The following is a 22,071-nucleotide window of genomic DNA, read 5'->3' as shown; positions in this document are numbered from 1 at the left end:
CCAAAAAGTGATTGCTGCTCTCCACAGCCTTACTTTAAAAAAAAAAAAAAAAAAAAAAAAAAGGGCGCCTGGGTGGCTCAGTTGGTTAATTGACTGCCTTCGGCTCAGGTCATGATCCTGGAGTCCCAGGATGAGTCCTGCATCGGGCTACCTGCTGGGCAGGGAGTCTGCTTCTCTCTCTGACCCTCCCCCGTCTCATGCTCTCTCTCTCGTTCTCTCTCTCTCAAATAAATAAATAAAATCTTAAAAAAACTTATTTATTATTTATTTGAGAGAAAATGCAACAAACACAAGCAGGGGGAGAGGCAGAAGGAGAGGGAGAAGCAGGCTCCCTGTGATCAGGGAGCCCGATGCGGGGCTCAATCTCAGGACCCTGGAATCATGACCTGAGCCGAAGGCAGATGCTTAATGGACTGAGCCACCCTGGCGCCCCAAGCACAGCCTTACTTTTTAAGGCATTTTCTACCATTGGGATCCAAGGTGATTCATAAAAATGTTAAATCAAATTTGCCTAGCTTCCTGCTTTATCGTTAGTCGTTGCTTACTTATGTTGGAAGCAGTGAACTATTTCACAGAAACAGAACTCCCAAATCGGAATACTTTTATTGACAGTAGTAAATGTTTTGTAGAAGGATTTGGCCACTGTCTATCCTCCATTTTTAACCACTATATACAAGAAATCCAACAGGCTTCTTATCTTTCACTTTTAACCATTGACATCATCTTTAATAAATTTAATTAATAATTATTTCATTAACTTGTTGATTTTCCAGATATTGATTAAATTCTCCATGCCATACTTGAGTGCTGGACATAACAATGGCACAGTCCCTGCAAGATAAGTAACATTGGAGTTTATAGTACAACAGGGAAGACCCTCAATCTAACAACAAAATATAATAATATGGACACTGCAGAACACACAAAAGGGAATAAAAATCAGAAGCCTCAGAGAAGGCCTTCTGAGGAAGTCACATTTAATCTCACCAACACTTGGGGGTCCCTTCTCTAGTCAGAGAGAGAAGGACTACATGACAACATGCAGGTACTGGTGAAATGGCCTGGAGGCATGCAGAATTTGAAGGCTATAAAGAAATCTAATATTATTGAAGAATAGAACCCATGGAAGACCTTAACAAATGATGAGTGAAGAAGAAGGTGAACTTGGGTGGCAGAGGTCTGTGTAAGCCATTTTAAGGTGCTTAGTGATATTTCCAACAGAAGCCATGAAAGTCATTAAAGTTTTAGGGTAGTGGTTAAGGAAGGTCACTTTGGATGCAATGTGAGAAATCTATTGCAAGGGTACAGAACGTGAAGTAGGAAAGAGGTATTTTGGTCGTACTTCGGAAGAGAAACAGTGGAGTCTTGGATTAATTTAGCACCAGAGACAAAGAAGAGTTTGGATTGAATTGAAAACGTCAAGATTAGATAATTGTTTTGGTATTAGGAGGTGTTGATGTTTCCCAGGATTTGAGTTTAGGTGACAGGGGAGATGGTGATGCCTTTTACTGAAGTAGGGAGCACTAAAGAGATAGGAGATTTGTTGAAGTTTGATCTGATGGGAGAGAATGAGCAGTTCAGTTTGGATTATGTTGAGTTCATAGTGTGTGAGACTGCCAAGTGAGGATGTCTAGAAAGCTACTGAATATACATATTTAAACCTTAGGAACTACATACGGAGAGAGAGAGAGAGAAGAGGAGACAGCCTAGGCAAGAAATTAACATTAAGTGGATTAATGGATGACAAGTAAACCTCAAAAGATAGTGAGAAGGATTGGCAGGAGTTAGAGGAGGAAAACCACAGAAGTGGCGTCATGAGAAGAGAGCATTTTCAGCACGACGAGATTAGTGAATAGCACAAAGTGACCCTGAGAAATCCAGCACTGTACAATATCAAACGGGTTAAGGGGATTTAGCAACATGAAAGTCATTTGTCCTTTGCAAGGTCAGTTGAAGAGGTCAACTGGGGCAAAAGTTCAATGCAGTGAGGTGAGGACTTCATAGTTAAAGGTGAGAACTTGTAGTCAGCCCAAGTTGGGAATTCAGATTACTAAGTTTGTGCTCAAAGGTGAGGGGAGAGCCAGAGTAATCACTAGAAAGGAAGAACTAATGAAATGAGATTATATTATTTTATTTTTGGTTAAAATGGGGGAGATCTGGGTGCCTGGGTGGCTCAGATGGTTAAGCGTCTGCCTTTGGCTCAGGTCATGATCCCAGGGTCCTGGGATCGAGTCCCGCATAGGGCCCCCTGCTCAGCAGGAGGCCTGCTTCTCCCTCTGCTTCTCTCTCTCTCTCTCTCTCTCTCTGTCTCTCATGAATAAATAAATAAAATCTTTTAAAAAAATGGGGGAGATCTGAAAAAATGTCAATGATGTTGAGAAGGGGTCTTATGGAGAGAGTGTGAGAATGTAGTAAAGATCATAGAGGGAATATAGACTGATATAACTGAGAAGAAGGAAGGAGGCAGGGTCCAGAGCGAAGGAGGAGAAATTAACCTTGCATAGGAAGAAACCCTTATAACGAACAATGACTGAAGGAGCAAAGGAAGGTGTTGATTAAATCAAGGCATGACTACTACCACCACCACCAAACAAGTTCTGGCCCTGTTGTGCACCAGCCACTATTCTACCATTTTACATATATGATATCTCTTAATCCTCATTATCTGTCCTCAAAAATGAGTAATACTAATATTCCCATTTTAAAGTGGAGGAAATCAAAACAATGTTTAAAGAACTTGCCCAAGACCACACAGTAACTAAGAGGTAGAGCCAGGATTCTATCCAGACAATGCAACTAGACTCCTGATGTTGACTATTAAGCTTGTACTGATGGCTAGTAACATCAAATTCACTCAGCATTTGATGCTTACTTGGAACTCAAAATTGATAAATGTCTTAGAAAGAAGCATATGGAGAGGGGAAGCCCCACTATGTCCTATACTGGTGGATATGCCAGAAAGTAAGAGAACCAGAATGAAAATTTTCTTATCATTCTTACACATACATGCATATTTAGAAATTCAGACACCTAGTGCTTATGGTTAAATGATTATAAATGTTTTTTCCCACATAGGCTAAGAAAATAAAAATAAACCTTGTCTTTTGCTGTAAAACTACTTTATTCAAATTTTCAGGAATGCCTTGAAATTATATCTACTTTTATAAGTTAGTAAATAATATTTCTCTCATCTTATTAATATTCTGGACTTATATACTTTGACTAGATTCCCTTTTAACTTTTATCTTTCAAGGTAAACTAATAATTTTGTATACTCCAATATGGAAAACAGCCCCACTTTGAATTTTTAATTTAAATTTCATAAAGGGAATGCAAAAACCTAGAATACCTGGGTATCATATAGAACAATTAATTTCTATACTTTTCCAAAGCTTGATCTGCTCTCGTTTTGAGTAACAACAAAGACATACCCAGCTTTGACAAAACTGGAAGAATGAAAACTTTTGTCTGTGGTGTACCTAGATTATTTGAATATAATTAGACTAGAAATTAGAAATTATTAGAATATTTGTCATCATAGAGTCTGACTGATCCTCAGGATGAGAAATAGGGCCTAATTTTGACTTCATAAAGACATGTCAGCTTTTTGATCTATGTATTCAGCTAACAAACCAAACGCCAGAGTAGTACGTTCATCTGGCTGAGAGGCCTCCACAGGATTTGTGTTCCTGCCGCACTATGGAGTCAGTATGTCTATAGGCCCTAATGACATTGAAAAATCATCTATACATTTTCTACATACCAGACTAATCATAGCCCAGGGGGGAATTTGTATCTCTGCTTTGGTATTATCGGTTTGATAAGTTTAAATGGAAAAATGCTTTTCCATTTTCCCATAGTCATTGAAACTGTTATTTTTATCTTAGTAGTAACCTTAACATCAGCGTGGCATTCCAGAGCTACTCTATCATGTTGTTTTAATTATCCGCCTTTGGTGAAATGAGCTTGTACTTCTATGCTAAAGAGCAAATGGCCGATTCAATATTTGCATCAAAGAGTTTGTTCAATATATTTCAGTGTAAAAAGCATAAACAAGGAGAAAATTCATTTTTTTTGCATATCATGAGTGTCTTCGGAAAGTCACTAGAAAAGAATATAGCAATCTCAGTATTGATTATGTCCATTGTTCTTTTATGTAATATTTATTCTCACAGAAATGCCCAAGGTGAGTCTGACTCTCTGTGGCTTGAGGTTTTTACTTTGGGAAATAATTCAGAGAGTTCAAAGCTTCCAACTCTGATAGATTTGTTGTCACTGCAGCACCAAATATCTTTTTCTGATGCTTGCTTACAAATAGAGACTCAATGGGCCAAGTGATAAGAAGCAGAACTTTAGTGCAGGTACTTGTCCTAGTTTAAGCATATTTGGTGTTCAACTTCTGTAATAATGTTTACTCGTGTGATGCATTATTGTTTACAGAGGGCTGCCATATCCATTCCTCTTTGCTGCAGAACTGTGGCTGTAATTTCTGAATCATTCCAAAAGGTCTTCTACTTGAGAACGTGTGCACTATTACTCCTGCTAAAATCACACATCTTTGGACACTGTTATTGCTTCTAGCTAAAATAATAGGGAGAGGAGATGTGTTCAGGTGTAAGAATTGAGAAAATATGTTTCACTTAACAAAGACCTCATCAGGAGTCTACTGGAAATCACAGATTGCTTTTTAGTGAAAGCTTTTTCCCTAGGTGGAGCTCCTTGGCCTCTTGAATGTGGAGGTATTTGTCACTCCTTGCTTTTTTTCAGGAAGAGCGGCACCATCATACCTTGCAGTTATGTGGGGAAAGAAAGTGGGGGTGCTGCTTTCCTGCAATGAATCCACCATGTAGAAATCGGGCAGGTTCAATATGGCAATCAATTTGTGTCATTTCTTTGTTGAGGACACTTCAAGGATTTTCCTTTGTCTGCAGAGTAAAATCCAAATTTCTTCACATGGGCCATAAGGCTCTAAATAATTCTTCCGTTGCCTTCTTCCCCAACATCACCTTTACCATTCTTCTCTTGCCTACTTACCTAGCCAGACTCTTTGTTTTTGTTGTTCTGTATCTGTGTTGCTTTTCTATGATCATGATTATGCTCCCAGATATTTAGATAACTGGCTTACTTCCATTTTTAACATTTCATTTCAAATGCTAGTTCTTTAAATAGGTCTTCACTCACCTAAATCACCCCCTGAACCACCCCTTTAGTTACACCATATCTCTTTAACCTGTCTTAGTTTCTTCATAGTATTTAACATTATCTATTCTAATCTGTACGCATTTGTTTAATTTCTGTTTTCCTTAAGCACCAGAATGTAAATTCCATGAGAATAGAGACTACATCTGTCACATGCATCACTGTATCTCCAGTGTCTAAAACAGGGTCTGTCCCTGGAGTAAGTACCCAGACATTTGTGTTACAAAAGTGCAGAAAAAAAAAACAAAAACAAAAAAAACAAAACCAAAACCCTACCCACTTTTTGTAAATGCTTTTCTTGAAGAGAGAGAGAGAGAAAAAGGAAACCATAAAAGTAATTCTAGGTAACTTTTGAAAATTAGGACTATGAAGATTCATCCATCATATGAAACTTCTTTAGAGTTCCTTTTAGATGTGAGTTTGTTGGCATCCCTGAATCTTTTGAGAAACACTTTATGCATTGCCTTTGGAAAACTGGTTTGGACCATGATTGCAAGTGTTGACTGATAACCACCTGCAGTGAATGGCTAGTTTGGCTTCCATTCAAGAAGCAGACAATAAAAGAAACCAATTTAACTTTCAAGTTTCTGGTCATGGAGAAAAGGAGTTAGATGGAAAGCTGTCCTTACAGCTGTCTGTGCCAAGACAGATGGTGGGAAAGAGTAGTAGGTTATAAGGCACTCCGTGAAGAAAAGCTCTCTTACAGAGGCTCAAAGCACTGCCCAAATCTGGTGGCCAGTTGTAATTTCTCATATTTCTTTTCAGTGCATATTGCCCTTTCTTGGGTCTCTAGTCATCAGCTGCTATCTGTTCCTCTTGGGAGTTTTGATCTGTACCAATATATCAATTTAGATGCAAAATAGAAAACAAGTCATAACTACTTAGTTGATACAGCACTTTAAAGTGCAATGGGGCTCACCTTTTCCCAGAGGAGTCAGAAAGATGGCTCCAATACCTGAAACAATGAATGGCTATCACAAAAAGCTGGAGAATAAATCATTGATAGCCCATTTCAGTTTGATTATTGTTCTGAATGGCTAGTTAAGGAGAATAACTGAAGTTAGCAAAAAGACTACAAGCCAGAACTGAGCTGGTCAGTATGTGTTTTCTACTAGCCAAAGGCAAGTGATTGTGTTTACAGTATGGTCTTGGCTTCTGTGAAGCTTTGTTCTGTTGATTTTCTTGTTTCACGATCCAGTTTTCTCTCTTCTTCTTTTGGCAAGCTAAACGTACGCACTCATTGGAATTCCACGTGTTGCCCTGTTCTCTTCTGCTCTTCATCTCAGGGCCCTGTTAACTACATGGCTTCCAGTCGTTTCTTCCAGTGTAACTCACATGTTAATCTTCTTCCCTGGTCTCTCTTCTAAATTCCAATCTTGTCTTCTATTTATTTTTCCCACATTTGAGATTTATCATTTATCCTAAAAATTGTCTGCTCTTACTACTTTATTTTTAGAACCTCAGGTACAGTAAACTCATTGTTATGTGACATCAACTCTAAATTTGAGGCCCTACATGCATGGGGAGAATAGTTTAAAGGTCCTTGGGCCATCACCTGTTCTCAATATCATGGCAGGGCTGATAATGCTTAGTTTGCAAATTTATTATGAACCTACCCACTTACTTACATCACTTCTTAGCTCAGAAATTAACAATGGCTCCGTAATTGCCAGTACCAAATAAAAAGACAACATGGTTTCTATTACTGTGTGAACTATAAATGGTTTTATAATAAAATGTCATTTTTATTTTTATTGAAATTTAAACTCATTATTTAAATAAAAATGAGAAATATTCATTTTTAATCATGATGTCAAACATTTTCAAGTTTTATTAAACATATATTATTCACACAAATGGATGCAGACACATACCTATACCCATCTAAACAAATCATTCTTGGGGCGCCTGGGTGGCTCAGTCATTAAGCGTCTGCCTTCGGCTCAGGTCATGATCCCAGGGTCCTGGGATCGAGCCCCACATCCGGCTCCCTGCTCAGCGGGAAGCCTGCTTCTCCCTCTCCCACTCCCCCTGTTTGTGTTCCCTCTCTCACTGTGTCTCTCTCTGTCAACTAAATAAATAAATTTTAAAAAAATTTAAAAAATTAACAAATAATTCTTTATTCCAAAATTCATTAGTGTTGCTCCAGTGTATTCTCATTGAGTTCCTTCTTTCCTTCCTCTGTCCCTTCCTCCCTTTCTTGTTTCTTTCCTTTGTGCCTTTCTTTCCCTTTTTTCTTTCCTTTGTTTATATGTCTAAGAAGTTTGCTTAGATCTCAGTTTGCTTACCTATCCTTTTTTTAAAAATTTGATTGTATTTGACACAATAGTCCATTAATTTCAGGCGTACAACATAATGACTTGAGTAGTCTCTATGTTATGCTATGTTCACCACAAGTGTAGCTACCATCTGTCACCATATAACACTATGATAATATCATTGACTATATTCCCTATGCTGTACCTTTTATCCCTGTGAATTATTCAATCCTCAGTTGAAAGCCTGTATTTCCCACTCCCTTTCACCCATTTTGCCCATTCTTCCATCCTCTGCCCCTCTGGCTACTATGTGTCCAATAAGAACGTGAAAATTTAAGTTTTCAAGAACACGTTATAAATTATTTTTTTATTTTCTCTTTTGACTGATCTGTGAATATCAATTAGCAGGATTATAAATAATATTTAATGATTTTTATTATAAAAGTCACAAACCCACAAATCAGCCCTGTGAAAATTTTTGAATAACTTTGAAACATCACTTTTTAAGCAGTGTTCTATCCATGTTATTTCAATTTTATCTGAGATCTGTTTGCTATTAGTTTACAGAGTATTTCTGGTTTGGCATTTTTCTGTTCCCCAAATTCCTGGAATATATAGAAAACAGTACTTATCCTCTGCTGGAGTAAAATTAATCTGGTTAACTGTAGTCCAACATTAATTTAATGGTTGGCAAACCAGTTTGGCAACATGCCTCTCTCAAGCAATCAAACTCAGCCTCTGTAGTCTGCCACAGAACTTTAGGTGAATAAATAGATGGGCAGTCTTCTTATGCTATGTTATCTGATAACTTCTCATGGTATAAATCCCTGATACTTCTGCTTCCATTATCATTTTTGTATTAGTTCTATCTATTTTAGCATCAACTGGTTTCTAAACTTTTGCATGTCACAGTTAAGTAAAATTTCAAAACAAAATTTGGGGTACCAACACCGGGTAAAATGATTTTCAGTTTTCACAGTTAGAATACTAAAATTTAAATTAAATACATTCCTCTCATGTTACAAAGTCAATTATCTGTCATCTATCTATCTATCAAATATCTCTATCTGTCTCTATCTATCTATGTATCTATCTTTCTGTCTGTCAGCCTTTATTTTTCTGGAAGACCATTGATGTTCCCCGGGAGAGGACGCCCTATCTGCTTTCTTTTACATTTATAATTTTTTTTCTTTCTCACTAGCTGTCTCTTGTTTATTCCTTTTCTAGCAAACAATGTCTCACTTTCATTCTTCCACGGGAAACTTTTTCTATCCTATTAATTTGCAGACTTCCTCTCCATTATGCCTGTCATAGTTACAGTTAAACAGACTTCATAAATAAACAATCTTAATTGGAACTAATTTATCACTAAGTGAGAAAATCTTGGTACTTCTGCAACATACAAAACAGTTAAAATTGACATAAAATATGTAATAAAGAAGTCTGATGGAATGAATTGTTCCAGAAATATTTATTTCTTTGGGTTACATTGTAACTGTCTATATATTCAAATATATATCCAGAAGAATTATAACAAAAGTTTCAGTCATTCTTATTTTCTTCAGTCCACCTTTAAAAAGACCAGGGTATCAGTATATATTAATAAATTCAGTTAGCCAAACATTGAGTAACTTCAAACTTTCTTTAGTTGCCCTGAGATCACCTCATGTAGAGAAACATTGGTACTTTTCCTTCATTTATTCTTCAATAGTGGAGAAATCCAGAGCAAGTTTTAATATTTTTCCATAAATCTGCCAAACAAGTTTACTAAACAAATACTATAAACTTGGTAGTTACCTCTTTTCTGTCTTTGCAGACCATTAGTTGTCTCTTAACAGAATAGTGCTAAATGATATAATCAATGTTTAGGCCTATCAGAAGATACTCAGACACTTTGTCCAGTTTGATTCATGTGGGAGCATTCATCCAAGCATTCCAAAAGTGTTTATTGTGCACCCTTCTCCCCCAAACATGGTGCTATAGGATGGAAATTAAATGGTAAATAAGGTAGTTAATATAACCATATTGATATTGGTCAAGCTTATATTTTAGATATACAATAAACAAGGAAACAGCGTAGAAGGAAGTGAATAGATTAGTTGTTGCTTGTGATGAGTTCTTTGAAGCAAATAAAAGGTAGGACTAATTTCTATCGCGTGGTAAAGGACAGCTTCTTTGCTGTGCTGATGGGTAACCTGAGATCTGATGGCTGAACAGGAGCCAGGCATGTGGCAACCTTCAGGCAGAGGGACCAGGAAGCTGAGAGGTTTTGCTGAGACAAAGGGGTGGGAACTGAAGAAAGCAGGTGTGATCTGAGATGCTACATGCAGAGGAGGGTGGACAGAAATGAGGCCAAGTTCAGTGTGAGAGGTAGAAGGGTTCACTGATTAGGGCCTTTCAGACCAAGAGACAGTTTCCATGATAGATTTTGGCTCATTTCTCTGGGTTTATGACTCCAGAAGCAGATTCCAGAGAATTAGATGTATTGAATGCCTTTATGTTCACATACATGGGAACGTATGGTATAGATGATTGAAGAAGCAAGAAAAGTGTTTTCATACAGGAGCAAAACCAGTTCAATGTACTCTGTCCCTAAGGATCACAAATGAGTTTTAAATATGGACTGTTTCCTGAGGGTTTGTTTTACAATAGCCTGCAAACCACAGGTGAAACCCTGTTTAATGACCAAATACAACCTGGACATTTGAATCTCAGTTATAAAATCCTCATGAATTATTGTAAGAGTTCACACTGGTTTCTTTATCCACAAAAATACAAATTATTCTAGAGTTTTAGAATATGCAATATTTTAAGGGTTATACTAAAAGAAAAAAAATGAACAGTGTTTGAACACAAGAATTTTTAGTACGGTAAGGCAAGTTTTGTTTTCCTTCCTTCCTTCCTTTCTTCCTTTCTCCCTTCCTTCCTTCCTCCTTCCCCCCTTCCTTCCTTCTTTTGTCCTTCTTTTCATAAAATATACCTATTAAAGATTTATAGTCAGCGGAAAAGCTTTGACATATTAGTGAGATATCATCAAGCATAAATAGGTGAAATATAGTTGTAGAAAAAATCTCTATTTGAAAATATAATATTATCAACGTATATTAAGTGTAGAATGGGAGCCTCCCTGCTCTATTTCTCTGTCTCCCCTCTATTGGTGCTCTGCCTGAACTGCAGTATGTACATACAATGCCCTGACTCCACTCCATGGGAGAGTGTTGCAAGTGTGCAATAATCAGGGGTTAAGTTTGGCATTCTCAGAGAATAGGGAGACTGGATTTAACCAAGTTGTGTTTATATCCTACTCTCCAGGGGAGTGAGAAGTGTGTGATTGGAAGAAGGTGTACTTACTGGTATTGTCAAGAATCTGGCTAAAAGCCCTATCATCAGGAGTCACCAGGCAGTGAACACTCTCTTGAATTTGATTCTGAAATCACAATCATAAAGGACAAGAATTCCTTTTGGAGTTTTGAATTTTAGTTTTGGAAATTCATTAGAAAATCTTTTCACTTCTTAAACTAATATCCTTGCTAAGAGGTTGGGAGTATCTGTGACTAATTTTCAAATAACATTTTTTCCTGACCATATTGGTTAAAAAAAAAAAAAAAGACTGAAAATACCCACATGTTAATTTCCCCTCTTTACTCTCTCTCTCTTTTTTTCCCTGCCATTAGGTAATTTGAGAACATACACCTGATTCAAAATATTTTTTCATTTTATACCTACAGCGTGACTATAAACAAGAGATTAGCTATTTCTTTTAGAGCCAAATGGTTCCCCTGTGTTCAGGTGTAATTGCCACAGGTAAAGGCTGTACCATAATGAGGGGCATTAGCATTTAAATTTAACAAGGTAAAGACTGTAGAGACATTCTGTGATCCAAATGACAAATCACTAAGGAGGGCTTGCTGAAGAATTAAAATGACTATAAAAATTAACCCAAGAAATTATGACAAGGAGCAGCGTGTTTCAGTGAGATAGACACCAGGAAGTAAGGAATATAGAAAAGCTAGAGTGTCTGGGCTCTTGCGCTAATGGGGATACCTCTATCTTCTCCCTTCTCTCCTTCCCTTCCCCTTCCTCTATCTCTTCTCTTCTGTCTCTCTGTTCTGTCTCTGTCTCTCTGGCTCTGTCTCTCTCTCTCTCTCAACGCTCCTCCCCTATTCTTGCTATCAACAGAGCTCTCACACAGTCCATGCAATATAATATTCTCTTAGGATTCTATGTTGCCCTTCAGGTAATACCCTCCTCCCTATTCCAAAGCCCTACATCTCCAAATACAGCAGACTTAGAAAAGTATATTTGCTTCATCCATTACTTAAATGCCCACTTACTTTATCATAAACCATTTCTTTACATAAACTATTTTTTTTTGCTGAGTTCTTTCCTGCTGGCCAATAGCAAAGGGCTGTTTTTTTGTGTAAATATATATATATATACACAAAAATTATAAATATATACATTTAATTTTACATTTACCTGTAGTCATAACACTTATTTGCACTGCATTATACTTCTCTAGTTCTCTGTATCTCTTTCTATTCAATTAGTGCCTGAGGGGCAGGTGTCGTATTGAGTGCTTAACTGTTGTATCCATAATGTCCATCTAGCACAGTGCCCAGATTATAGAAGGTACAAATCAATATTTGTTTAATTAAAATCCTAATTAATTGAAGAAAGTTTGGGAAGTACAAAATAATGTAAAAGAAAATGAAAAAAAAGTTTGTCATCTTATCATCCAAAAAACCTTAAAGATCTTACATACAACTCCATGTTTTCCATTTGTGTACAGATTGGTGGGTCATTGTCTCACCAATACATTTTTAATTATTTTTTGTCTCATAGAGTTAATGTTTCTTTTTGAGACTGCAAGAGTTTTTCACAGTAACATCACATGTTTCTTAAGATATTTATTTTTTATTCCCTCCAAATGGATTTTTCTTCATATATATATTTTTTTACCTGTAGGTACATTTGGGTTTTTTTCTCCTTCTCTTTTATGCATATACACACACCCCACATATACAAGTTTGGATCCAATTTGTTTTAGATATTTTGCATTGATAATATTTTAACCTGTGTATTTTTTAAGCAAGTGTTTTCTCTCTAGGTTTTTTATTGCCTCCCCAAATCATCAGAGATTACAGTGTCTTTCCTGTCTGTCTGTCCTGTTTAGCTGTACAGTTCTTGACTCTTGATTGTAGAGACTAAGAGAGCAGATAGCAGCTTAGATGCTGATGTTTTTTATGTTTTGTTCAGCCTTTTAGTTGTCTGGGTTTTACGGGGAGAGTAGGTTTCTGGGATTCCAGGTAGCTGTAATTCTTTTAGGTAATACACACATTTCAGGATGGCATGTCTTCTGTGTACATGCAGAAGAATTCCCTTTTGCATCTTTTTATTTTTTTTTCCTCAAGATGAACTGCCACTTGTGATTTAAACCTGTAATAGCTTCAGGCTTTTGTTTGATGTCTTTTTTAAAATTACATTTATGTTCATTTTATGTTTTAATTTTTTTCTTTTCCTTTCTTTTTTCCTCTCCTCTCCCCTCCCCTCCCCTCCCCTCCCCTCCCCTCCCCTCCCCTCCCCTCCCTCCCCTCCCCTCCCCCCTCCCCTCCTCTCCCCTCCCCTCCCCTCCCCTCCCCTCCCCTCCTCTCCTCTCCTCTCCTTTCCTTCTTTTTTGTTTTTTTCTTCCAAGACTTTAGTTCTTGGAACTGGTGATTATATTTCCCACATTCTCGTTATTTGCTTTGGCCAAGGGGTGGGGTGTCAAACTTTTTTTTCCTTTTTTCTTCCCTGGTTAGAACTGAAGTAATATTGTCCTCTGTGAAGAAGACTTCTGAAAGCTTCTGAGGTCCCACAACAGCGCATTTGGGAATATCCTGATTTACCCACACAATTTCTTCTAGTGTACACTTCTTCAGAACCAGGCTGTTCTAGAGTTTTCTAATACCAGGGGAAAAAAACCTTCCATTTTGATGAACTTTGGAATCCTTCAGTTTACACCAATAGCATATTTCTTAGTCTTTTACATTTTTTTCTTACTTTTTTACTGATCATTCAGTGTTTTCTTTTTAAATGTTAGGGATATTGACACCTTTTCAAGTAATTCCAAATGTTATTTTTAACTCTTTGTTATGTTTAGGTATTTTTGACATAGTGTTCCTTAAAGTTTTATCTTGTCAGAGCTAGTATTTAATTAAAATATTTGCTTCTATATTTGTAAGTTAGAATGATTTGTGATTTTTCTTTTAATTTGCTATATTTCTAAGGTGTTAGTGCCAGCATTATGCTAGCTTCATAAAGTGAATTAAGTTAAAATCCCACATTTTTGTATGCCTTAGAATGATTTCTGTAGAAAGGAACTTATCTGTTTCTTAAATGCTTGGAAGAATGTTAAAGTACACTCACGAAATAACCAAATTTTCATCTCACAAGTCCCTTAACAAACTGCTGCTCCACTCACTTTGTTTTATTTGTATATTTTTAAAATAAACCCTACACCCAATGTGGGGATCAGACTCACAACCCCAAGATCAAGAGTGAGCCTGCTCTATCGTTTGGCCATCCAGGTGCCTCATGCCCCACTCCACTGTGAAGTCCCAAAAGCTTCTCAAATCTAATGTAATCAAAGCTATACCAACACATCCCTGAAATATGTTCTCCTTTACCCCCAAACACTCACTCTGTTTTTCATGCCATTAAGTGAATTTATCAGGTTTTCATCAAACCTCTTAGAAACCTGGGTGTAAGGCTGATTCCTCTTTTTTCCTTGGGAAACCTTGCCTTGCCTGCTCTCTAGCCAGCTCACAGAGCTGGCAGTCCCATATTGTCTTTTATCTCTTTTAGGCCATAGTCATCTCATTCAACTTTCAACTGGTCTTCTTTTTTCTATTCTTACTGTATCACATTTCCAGAGTGTCGCGTAATCTTTTAAACAAAAGTAGGTTTCCCCCTAACCTGTGTAAAACTTTTCCTTCGTTCCTTATTGCCGTTGGGATAAAGTTCACATTCTTTATATATCTTGCATGGGCTTTCACGATAGTACAACTTCTTTCCTTTCCAGCAGGCTATCTCCCCACTTTCTACCTCATACTCTCAACTTCAGCCACACCCAAATACTCTCAGTTTTATAATGTCCCACCCTTTTAGGGCTATGGATGGTGGTCATATCTTTTCTCAGACAAGAAGGCAAAATTCAGTCATCCTCAGCTGCCCTCCCCTCCATATTTCTATTTTGCAAACATCTCTAATTTGATAATCATGTCTAAGCTAATGGACTCCTACTCTTTTTAAAAAGCCTTTTCTTTACAAAGTAGGATTAGATATCCTCCTACGGATACAATGTGTCATATGCATTCACTTACGATTCATAACACTGTACTCTGTTCATTTGTCTATATGTTTCCCATATATGTTGAATATACATAATGTCATTGTGTTCTCTTACCAAATGGAAATATTTGTGGAAATTCATTATATAGCCAATTTTGTAGCTTGATTCTGTAATTTTACAATGAATGTTGCATATATTTCCATATTAATTTCTCAGACTGTGTCTGAAAAATACCAGTTCCATGAGGAAGCAGTTATTCAGGGATACATGCTGAAAAACAGCATATTCAAAGTACCAAAAAATTCTAAAATGCAGAAACCACTTTAACATTTAAGTCAAGAATTTGAAATTATATTAAAAATGTATTTTATTATAGGATTTTGTCTCTTACATTACCTATAAATTCTGAGGCATAGACTTTGGGAAATGTTACTTAGAAGATGCCTCTTACCCAGGCCTTCCGCTGGTATTTATTTTGTCTGATTATTTTCCCTTGAACAGGGAAAAGTCTGCAGACACCAAATGTTTGCTGACTGATAGGGTGAATAGATTCTCCTCATTTTCCAATACTATCCCTGATTAGTTTCAGCATCCTTTTTCACAGGTACTAAGCTGGCAATTTGAATATTTGTGTAGTTTCTGTGGTGCATTCTGTTGTGTAACAGCTGTTTTTCTAAAGCAAATCTTCTGAACTGAGGAGGAAGTTCCAGTTTCTGCTTTCTCTTAGACTTGCTATGTGTCAGTTTATTTTTATATTGTTTTCATCAATTTTAAAAGCTCCCCTACTATATATCTATCTCCTGTTGGTGCTGTTTCTCTAGAGAACCCAGACTAATGCAATGATTATTGGAAGGCGTTAGCTTATTTCAACTTTTATTTTTGTGTTACTTAACCCTGCTTTTCTTTCCTTCTTCTTTCCCTGTTTCATGGCTTCCATTGCAATCTTCTAATGTTCTTTACCTCATTTTCCACCCTACTATCATAAAATTTGTGCATTCGATTTATATGTTTTATTACTGTCTTTATATCTTAAAAATACAAGCTTAACATTAAATTTTCTTAATGTGAATAATCACTATGAATTTTCCACACCCTTAAGGGGATTCAGAGTACTATAATTCCTTCCTCTTATCTCTGTGTTTTTATAGTCCAGTATTTTATTTTGACCTCAATTTTATTTCACCCATTTATTTTTCTAGTTTTTTTCATACTCAGTTCTGATTTAGGTGTATCAACTTGTTTTTTCCTATTTATTTTTTCTTTCATAATATCTTTTTACATTTTACCCCATCCATTTCAATCAAGAGCTCTTTATTATTTTTAGCAAGGATCTATGGATAATAAAGATTTTGGCCTTCAACTGTCTGAAAATCACTTCACTTCACACTATTTTTGAAAATGAATTTTAAATTGGATTCTGGCACTTTGAAAACAAGTGCATACCTACTGTCATTGACAAGAACACTATTTAGAGTCTACTTCTTGTTACTTTAAGTAATTGCTGAATTACTACATTACTTCAAGTAACTACTGAATACATAATTATTCCTCTCTGGTAGTTTTTCAGATTTTTGTTTAATTTTCTGATCTTATAACTTCTACACTGTGGGCAATTTTAGCACCTATACCTTTGCAGGGCACGAGCTTGTACACTGATCTTTCATAGGTGGCTCTTTCTCTTATGATACTATAGGGAAGCACTGATGCATTAAAATTTCTAAGTATTGTCATGTTTTAATTCAAGTATTTATGTTTGATATACAAAGAGTAAAATTTGTAACTGCGGAAAGCATAAGATAATTATTTTTTTCCAAGACTATACTTCATATCAATATTGTTGGAAATCGTGATTAGAAATCAGGTATTTGAATCAGAGCTCTTCCCACTCAATAAAATAACTTCATCGTTAAGTGATTTGACTAGATGTTTCCAGGGAGTAATTCACATGTTAAGTACTGGAAAGATTCAGTAACCATTTCTGGACATGGGAGCTAATCCAAAGCAAGCAGTGAGTCATGAAATAAAATTTAATGGAACTCAATATTGTTGACGTTTATGGTTTGTCCCATTCCAATTCATTCATTGTATAAACATTTATAGAACAGATGCTAAGTACTATGCTAAGTACTCCGCTAGAAATTGGGAATATGACTATGAATAAGACTCAGACTCAAATAGTTGCTAGTCTAGGTAGAAGAGAGTTCAATAAAAAAGTTCCAGTAAGTGTTAGGCAGGTAATAAATAATATTAAGTGAAAACATTTTGGGTAAAAAATTATGTATTGCAGCAAACTTTCAAAAGTTTTAAAATTTTTTCTTTATTTTTCATCTCAGGAATCATTTGTGCTCATAAAAAATTATTAAAGGTCCCAAGTAGCTTCCATTTATATGAATTCTATTTGCTTCCTTATTCAACTGTTGTAATGTTTTTTGAATAAAAAATATGAAGAAGAGTTGACCTCACACAAATATGTACTTGGAAATGAGAGAAATTTTTAAGTAGCCTTTGAAGATAATTTGATATTTTTTTGTTGATAATGCATTTTAGCTGAACAAGTAGCAGTTTCTTAAAGGTTGTCGCAACACAGAATCTGAAATCATTGATATGAATTTTTTATACTATTACATTAAAATCCATTGTTCTATTTTGTACTTTGAATGCCTCTTTTACCCATGCATGATCTTGGACAATATTGGTTTCTTGAGTTATGCACATATTCCAAATAACCACCAATCTTATCAGGAAAGTCTTTACTTGGAGTCTATAAAGCCTACAGTGGTGGTTACATGCTATCCAAAATTTTAATTTTCAATTGGAAGTTTGAATTTTATCATTGGCAACAAATATGTCTATGGTTTCCCTTGAAGTGTCAGCTTCATTATGCTCATCTCTGGAAGAAAAAAAAAAAAGTCTTTGCTAAGTACTCAAGTCTGAATAAATGTAGTTTTCTGTCAGTCATGGTGCCCCGTGATAAGAGTGGTTGGTTCTAGTCACATCTCAAAAATTGGCACAAATGCTTCTCCTTGAGTCAGATATCTTACTTTGCTGTGCAGCAGAAGAGCTTTATGCATTTTTCTCATGTTATCACAGAGTATTTTTAAAAATGTGCTTAAGGTTTGAGATTTAATAAAATTAATAAAAATCACTTCATCAAGGGCACTCTTTTTTTTTCTTTAAATTTTTATTATGTTAATCAAGGGCATTCTTAAGTACAAAAGGCTTCCCCAGTTCCCCACCCAAGATGTGACTGTGAAGAATACAATGACTAATACTATGAATTGGGGCCATTGTCTAGGTTCAGGCTAAGGAGATAGCGGTTTTACTTATCCTCACTTATATTTCCAAATTTGAACTGTATTTGCAAATGTGAACATGCTAAAAAATAAAATTAAAACCTTAACATTATTATGAAATTAAGTTTGATCTCATGGATCACCTGAGCCTTGAAGACCTTCTTTGGTCCTCTCATGAATCACACTTTGGGAAAAAGTGATATGATTTTTAAGTATGTTAAATGCTTAGAAAAAGGGAAAGAACTATATTTTAAAACATTATTTTCTGTGCTCACTTTGGCAGCACATATACTAAAACATTATTTTCTCTTGGTGGTAAAATTATGGATGACATCTTGCCTTTTAAAATTTGTTTAATGTAAGGGTGCCTGGGTGTCTCAGTCGTTAAGCGTCTGCCTTCAGCTCAGGTCATGATCCCAGGGTCCTGGGATCGAGCCCCATGTTGGCCTCCCTGATCAGCGGGAAGCCTGCTTCTCCCTCTCCCACTCCCCCTGCTTGTGTTCCCTCTCTCACTGTCTCCCTCTCTCTGTCAAATAAATAAATAAAATCTTAAAAAATAAAATAAAATTTGTTTAATGTATTTTTCCAATGTCCTATGAGTTCATATTACTTTCAAGAAGAAGAAAAGAATATCATGCTTCGAATTCTTGGCTGTAAAAGGATAGGCTTCTATATAGAAGACAAAGTTTTAGTAAAGACACATTTTTTGTTCTAAATATGAAGGCTATTTGGGCATATTTTGGCCAAAAGTAAACAAATATGGAGGAGGATGAGTCTAAAGATACAGAAGAAGAGGGTATCACTGACCAAAAGGAAAAAATAATTCCCAGGGGACACAAGGGGAAATAAGACCAAAGCATGTAGCCCATTTACATAGACATATCATGATTCAAGGATGTGGTAAGACAAGTGCCACTGCTTACATTCTTTTCAGAGGGTCTTAGATGAAATAAATGGGCCGAATGTCCATTGAAGATATATGTCAGAGTTGAGTTTCTAATCAGTTTCTAATCAGCACAGTTTATTTAATGTAGCTGGTCTAAAAGACATGGAAATGGGGACTCCTTGTTCAAAAATTAAGAATTTCAAGATGGCGTCATCAAATTACAAGGTGAGGCCCTTCCAAGGGCAGGGCACTATTATGACTGCAGCAGCTGCATACTCACAAACCTGCACTACCTCTGATAACTTGAAAATATTCTGAAGCCTAAATTCTAAGGCACAGATATCATATGCCCAAGAAAAATTCAAATATTTTCCCCAGCAACATAACAAGTCTAAAACAACTGGATGTCTGTCAAATATGGGCTACATATTTTCTTGCTTTTTTGGGTTTCCAATATAGTTCAAAAATATCAGAACGGTTTTTTTTGTAGAAATGAAACTTCAGAGAATCGCCCTTCTTAATGAGTACTTCTCAACTTGACACGATCTATTTCTAAGTTTCTTTATTAAATATTTTTTTAAATTCACACCTTTTAGTTTAGTATTGTTGGTCATTTTGGCACGCATTTCCAAATGTAACACGATATAGTATCTTCAGATATAATTGTTTAGTTGTGTAGTATCACTGAATAACTAGAAACATAATTTGTGAGTCAGTACAAAGATTTTCAGAAAAATAAAGCCATCACATAAATGTTCGTTAATAAACCAAAACAAAGAAAACTATATTAAAATTTACTTGAAATAGTGTTTTAGTCTATGCATTTTTCTAAAAATTATTTTCTGCTTTTTTTCTTCTCTTCCCTTAAGAAATAGGTGTTTAGAGTCAAGTCATGTTGCTTTCTGGCAGCTTAGGTATAAAATTTCCTATTTCTAAGGACAAAAAAAAATCAATACCAGGAAATGGTGATAAATGAAATAGCATTCTTAATGTTGATCTCATGCCCCTTTGGTATGCAATGAACCACTTTAATCTGATGGCAGGTGTATCTTCTCTAGATATATTTTCTTTAACAAATGTGTATTTTTAAGATTTGATAACCACATATACTCAATCCAAAGATTTGTAATCCTATTGTCTACTTTTTTCAAGTTAATAGTTTGTATATATGACCAACATGCAAAATTTTCAATACAACAAATAAATTTTAACAATATCTAGAAGTTCTTTGAAATGACACATGATATGATGTATAACTATTTCACAAGAGGAAAAAATGTTGGGTTTCAGAAAGAAACCATGTTAAATTACCATTGAGATATAGATCTACGTTTAATCAAACCAATCTAAGGAATCTGTACAATATTTTTCTAAGGTTGATTTGTAGACGTGAAGGCTACGTTTGTGAAATTGAGTTTCAGTTCCATTAGAGTAGATCTTCATTTACTTCCTCATGTGTGGATTTACGTATTTTTAATCGAAATTCTTAGGTTAGGTTCATACAACTTATACTAAACAAATAATCAGACATTAATTCTTCTAAGACATTTATTTTATTTTACTATGCTGTAGGTTCTTCTAAGCCTTTCGTAAATATTAACTCATTTAATTTTCACAACAACCTCTGGGGTAAAGATACTATTATAATCTCCGTTTCACAGATGAAGAAAAAGAGGCTAAGAGGCAGAGTCCCTGGAAGCCAACAGTAACTACTTGTGCTGTTAGAAGTCAGAATAGTGGTTACTTTAGCAAGGGAAAAAGAGTATTAAGAGGAGGGGTTTCTGGGGGTCTCATGGCATTCTTTCTTGGATGTGGGTGCTGGTTACCTAGGTTTGTTCACCTTGAAAAAATGTGTTGAGCTATATATTTCAGGTAAGTGTACTTTTCTCTCTATATGTTAGCATATATATTATTATACAATATTCTTCAATAAAATACTGAGGAAAAAAGAGGTCGAATGTCTTGCTCAAGGTCATACAACTTATAAATGGCGAGGTCGAGATTTGACCCTAGGCTTGGCTAGGCTCTTAACCACCATGGCGGCAGGATACTTTTTTGAGATATTGATGTTTGCTCTTTGGGTTTTCTACCTCTGGCCCTTTCCTCCTTCTCCGTTTTGGTAGGAAGGTCCCTAGTGTTTCCTTGTCTCAGAGATCTTCGCATACCTGAATCAGAATTTCAGGAAGGCGACCGCTCTTTGTGATTTTTTTTTTTTCTGTATGTAAAAGCTTAAGAAGTAAGTTATACAGAAGGGAAATAGAAGAGATTATCTTTCAGTCTTATGAAAGAGAAGGATAATCCCAAATACTGGTGAGGGAATGAAGGATAATCCTATGCTTTGTAAGGACTACTTCCCCATCAAAGCAGTGTTCAGAGATGGTAGTAAGACTTCAATGCGGATGGGTATTGGGTGAAACAAAGGATGCTGAGCCTATGGCCATGATATTTACAGCTTTCTGCACATCTCTACGATCCAGTCAAGGATGGACAAGGGGCTTTTAGGGATCAGTATTGCCTTGGTCAATGAGGTTGTCACCAGTGACATACTGAGTAGATGTTAAATGCATTTGTTTTTCCTCTCTAGACATTATTTGAACCTCTAGATTATTTGAATAAGTTGTACTGATTTTTTGTGTCTATAGAAAATTATTGCTTTGGAAAAAATTAGGGCATTAAAAAAAAGTATATATGAGATAAAGGAATCTAGTAGGGAGAGATAAGTTGATCTTACCCAAGAAAGTTTTTTTTTAGTTATTTTTTAAAATAGATATTCCCACGTTTAGCATGAAACAGAAAAAAAAAAAGAAAAGTAAATGGATAACCAAGGTACCTGGCTTGAATTTTAAAAAAGAAATTACCATTAGTACATTTAGAATAGGCCTTTTGCATTGATTTGCTTGTTTTAACAGTGACTGCAGTGGAATTTCTGAGGCTAAGTACAGATATCTGCAATTTAAATTGATTTTAAAGAAGAGAGTTCTAAATTTCTGCCGATCTTGAACATTTAATGTTTTAAGCAGACTGATTGAACAATGGTAAAGAATATAACATCAACAGGCTGAATTATGCTATTGTGTGGTAAGGGAGAAAAAAAAGAGCATT

Source organism: Eumetopias jubatus, unplaced genomic scaffold, assembly GCF_037043125.1.
Source record: "Eumetopias jubatus isolate StellerSeaLion01/CBP00866 unplaced genomic scaffold, mEumJub1_p1.0 scaffold_2, whole genome shotgun sequence".
NCBI classification, from domain to species: domain Eukaryota; kingdom Metazoa; phylum Chordata; class Mammalia; order Carnivora; family Otariidae; genus Eumetopias; species Eumetopias jubatus.
The sequence above is the reverse complement of the archived record's forward strand: the minus strand, read 5'-3'. Positions refer to the sequence as shown.